Raw genomic sequence first — 5,385 nt, 5'->3', positions numbered from 1 at the left:
GGGGGGTGGTTGTGGGGGGCGTTATTGAACTTGAAATTTTGGTGAAAATATTTGTAAAATCGAATGAATTTTACTGCCGAAATTTCACCAAAATATTTCGGTTTTGGCAGAAGTCGAAATGGGGCTAAATCTGAATTTCAAACCTTGGTTGAAAGACAATAGCATTGTTTCTAATTACTTTTTTGGGTGTTGCAGCCTCCAAAAGTCAAAGCATTCATTGACAAGGTGATCAAGATTCCATTGCTTGATGTAGAAATACCCCTTTCAGTTTTTCGTTGGGAGTACAATAAGGTGTTACTGCCCAAGGTAAAACTACTTTCTTGCATCTCTTTGTAAACTTTGATTTGTTGTTTCATTTGTGAGTGGGAAGTTGATTGGATGTGGCTCAGTAAAACAGTTGTCTGCTGTCTCTAGCACAGGGATGGGGGAGCAAAGAAGAAGGCTTGGGTTTATTTTCATGTGTCATGGCTAATAAAACAATCCAGGACGAAGGGCTGTTTTTCTACCTCCCTGATGTAAACAACGAATATGACAAGCCTCTCCATCGGTTTGGTTCGACCCTTTATTTTGAATTTCATGGGGTCGATTCCTTGAATGTTGAGGGCAAGGTTGAGATCTCGTTCTCGCTCCCTATCTCGCTAATCCAAAAAAGAGAGATCTTGCTGAGATCTCATATTTTTTCCCGGTCGATTCGGTGGTTGGTCTTGGTGGCTATATGGTCATTGTAGCCCCCTGAAAATTGGTATTATCCTATTTTAGGTATTCTAAACACAATGGACACATCAGTTTTTTAAAATCAAACCTAAAATTGTACTTTGATTTCATACCTTATATAAATAGTCTCCGACTCTTCGGACCTTATGCTAGTATGCTCTATTCCACAATCAACACATGACACAACGTAATCATAAGAATTTAAAAGACATCATATATAAGAAAAATAACTCCAAATGTGGATAAGGAGGTAATATTCTCTACTTTTTAAGCTTTGATGAGTGTAGGACTGAAGATCGTCAAGCAAAAGCACAAAAATCCTTGTTCCTTAGTGTTTTTTCTTCAAAAAAGTAGAGAGATGCGAGATTTGGCGAGATATTGGTGAGATTTAGCGAGATTTGATGAGATCTGGCGAGATCTCGGTAGAGTTCTTGTACAATTTGTATCTCGTATCACCTTTTTGAAAAATTGAGATATTAGTGCGATCTCGCCGAGATCTTGAACCATGGATGAGGGAAGTAGTTCCAGAACAATACCTTCCAACTTACATGTCGTACACATCCCAGACCTTCATCTTTGGAAGGAGGATGATCTGCTACTTCTGAAACATTGCATTGAGAAAGATGATGTACCTCCAGATCACGAGTTCTCATTGCTGACGAGAATCGGATATGCTTCTGCCTTATGTTCTCCAAAAACCTGCAGGCTGTACATCAGAATTTGCCTTCTCGCTTTCATTGTGCTTCTTCAGTCCAATGATGCTCGTGATGAACTTGTTTCTTTTTTCTCCAATGAGCCAGAATACACAAATGAGTTAACTAGGATTGTGCAGTTTGAAGAATCTATTCCTGGAAGCATTAGAACACTTGCAAAGCTTGCACTTAGTGCACAGTTGGCTGCATCTTCATCATCTCATGAGTGGGCAAGTGTATTGAGTGGATCAAGCATCATTTCTGCTGGGGTAACGGTATGATTCTGCCTAATGTTATCTTGTCATCTCTTCATGGAAAAAACAATTTGTGATTAGCAGATGTTTTTGAGAGTTCAAACCAATTAAGTACACAATGGAACAAGGTATAGAAATCTCTGAATTTTCCTTCTTGGTGAGAAATAGAATTGCTCTTATTTGCATGAAAGACATATTTCTTGTCTAATAACAAGATTGCTTACAAGCAGAAAAATTCATGCCCATGATAACCATCTTTGTCAATGTCTAATTTTAGCCCCCCCCTCAATATTGTCCGTGATTAACCTTCTCTCTCCTAGAATCACCATATCAAAATTGGTATTTGATCAGAATCGGCCGGAATCATTCAGAATCAATCAACTTGTCAAACTTAGTATCATGGACCACCCATATGACCTTTAGCCTTCTTTTAGGTTACGTCGATCATATTTCTCCAATCAACTCTATTCAATGTCATACTTGTTACTAGTCTTAAGCTATGAATGTCTTTTCTCACCACCTCTCTTACATTCATTTTACTACAGTTCTTTTAGCACATTTGGCTTGAATCAAATCACTTCACCATATTGGAGCACTCAAATGCCTCCTATAGTACATGTTTATACCACTTCAAATGAAACCCCCCCCCCCTTTTTTTTTTTGTAACTTATCATTTATCAAAACTACTCTTAAAGTAACTCTTTATTCATTTCTTCTTTTATAATTTTTTTTTTGGATTCATCTAATGCGATTCATGCATATAACTAGTTATTATACTTGCCATACAAGTGAACCAATAAAGATTTTTATATTCATCAATATAAGTACATGCATTGGACCATATTACATATTATTTCCATTAGACATATGCTTTACCTTGGGGCTTTTATGAGACGATCCGTTGTAAATAATAGGTGTTAACACATGTAGGCTCCACTATTCTCTATCAATTTATAAAATTTCAATTCAATCTTGAATTTTATAGGTGGGGAAAAATAGTGTGTAAATATACTTAAAACTTTATTTTTAACGTATATAAGCCTAAAATCCATATGATTGAATTAGATAACTAAATTTGACGTGTAATTAATCCAAGGAGGATATCACTTGAAAATGCTGAACCAATACCTATTTATAAAATTGTGGCAATGAGCTAATAATACTACCATTATGCATTGATTAAAAATATATACTTTTATGTTCCAAGCACAATCTTCAAGATTATATATTGATGATTTGATCTCTCATTGAGCAAATTTTATTTTTAGGACTCATGACGCTTTATGTAGAACCCTTAATGCAAATGTAACACATTAACATCTAAATCTAGATCTCAATTCTTGAATATAGCCTTATTAGTGCTGTATTAGTACCCCCATCTATAGTTAAATTGGATATACTGTCATTGAATAAAATTCTGAGGGTCGAGTTTTCCTTCACCTATCTTTAACCATAGGTAATGATGTCGTAAGATTGCATAAGAGATGATAATTTTAACTTCATCAATGGGAGTGGAAGTGTAATAATGACCACAAGATTACAATTATGGGGTCATTTACCACATTAGTGAAGAAGAAATTTTTCATTGCCATGAAATTGTAAAACCTAAATGCAATAAATATATTTCTTGTCGTGGGGACAACTCCTGATCATGAGTAGACCTTATAATATTTCAATGTTAATCTAATGATTGCTATTGGCTATTGATCACATTCAAGTGGTAGTGGATAGGGGTGTCAAATGGTGGATCTTGATCAGCTTTGGTTGGGTTTACTTGGTCCCACCGAATTTTTGTTTCTTCATTTGTTCAAAAAAAAAATTTGTTCAAAGAAAGAAAAGAGGAATATTATTTAGTTAAAGAAAATTTGTCCCGGTAATTTAAGGTACCACAAGGTTGTTGCACTATTTATTTAGTGGGGCCTCAAAGTTAAGGCATGAACACTTTATATTTGGTCGGTTGATTATCGATCCGTAATTGGGCTATAATCGATCTTTAAATGGATTAAATGATTAATTGATCTATAAATGGAACATTAAAGTATTAAACATGTTGATCTAATTATAAAATGGGCTGATTCGGCTAGAAATGATAATACCATTTAGGCATAGGTTGGCACTACAACCAAGCCCTTTACTAACCGGTTCGAATTTAGGCCTTAACCGGCAGTTTTAATCAAGCCTACCAATTGGGCTGGTTTTTGACAACCCTACTAGTGGTTTGTGCGGACTAAGACCAAGTTTTCTTTTATCCATGGTGAACCAAGAATCTCTTCACCCACTATTTTTTGTGACCGTTGGATGGGACTCTTTTGGTACTCAAGGGCAATTTTGGACTTTGCCCAATGGGTGTGGCAAGAGATTATGACTATGGATTGACATGGGGAATCTCTTCACCATTATATGATTATTTTCTATGACATATCTATACACATAGTACCAAAGCTAAAGGAACATGCACTCGTAGCTACTTTGCTGCAAATAAAACGCTAAACGGCCCACGCCCATTGTAGATTCTAAACCCCCTTTTTTTTTTTTTCTTCAATGAGAAAGAAATGACGGTCCAACCAATTGAAATCTTATTGGTTTTTTTTTTTTTTTAGTATGTTATTATTATTATTATTATTATTATTATTATTATTATTATTATTATTATTATTATTATTTGATTTAGATTGGAGTTCATCTAATTGGTTGAAAATTAGATCGCATTGTAACTGCGAACCAAGTCGATATGAAACTGATACTAACTCGATAATCATAAAAAATCATATTTTTCCTACTTAATCCAAACTAGACCAAAACCAAGACCGAACCTTCCCTTTTGATTTGCTTGGTTTTGAATTCATCTATTCTTAAATTGAAACCGGATCGAATTGACCGATTGACACCCCTACTATAGCTATTTATCAAATTGAATATAACCGTTAAATTATAACTAGTAAATTGATTATTTAGTTGAGTCTTGGTTTTATATTTTGTAACAATTGATTCCGTTTTGATTTGAACTGTCAACCGTCATCTGTATAAAACCGAAAAACCAAATTTAGAATAAAGCCGATCATAGTTGAATAATTGAACCAATCGAACCACTTACAAATCTTAAAACTAAAAAATCGACAACAATTGCTTTGGGACTTAAAACCGATTAATAATTACTTTGAATTTTGTTTCTTTCATCACAAAATAAATTTAATAATAAAAAAAAATTGCATGTATTAGGCAAGACAACGCTACCTCCTAGCGTAGGTACATGCCAACGGGCACAGCCAATGGAGGGCACTCATGAACATCTTTAATGCAAGGCAGCATGGTATTTTCACACCCCCTATGTGTAGGTGTAACCACACACTAGGTGGTAGTGTTCTTTCTTCCTAGAAGTTATGGAAAGTATCGATTTTACATCCTAATGAATGAACTTTGCCCTCTCGACCAAACAGGGCTAGACTATGAACATGAAAAATGAGTCATCTTGATTGTTTAATTACAGTATTCTAGTTGAAGCTATGAAAATTTTTCCCATAGCCAATGTGTGTCTTCCTACAAAGTAATCCAATCCACCATACTTTGCGAGTTTGTCAAGATTTCTAAAGATGTAAGCCCCAAATAAAGTGTTCTCGTGGTGGCTTGTTGGATTCCTTGTGCCTTTGACCCTTGAGCACTTCCCACATAGCCAAAATCAATATTTGCCTTTTAAATAACACACTTGTCATCCCGGCCTCCCCCCC

The sequence above is a fragment of the Macadamia integrifolia genome, chromosome 3 (genome assembly GCF_013358625.1).
Source record: "Macadamia integrifolia cultivar HAES 741 chromosome 3, SCU_Mint_v3, whole genome shotgun sequence".
NCBI lineage: Eukaryota > Viridiplantae > Streptophyta > Magnoliopsida > Proteales > Proteaceae > Macadamia > Macadamia integrifolia.
This window is presented reverse-complemented; position numbering follows the sequence as displayed.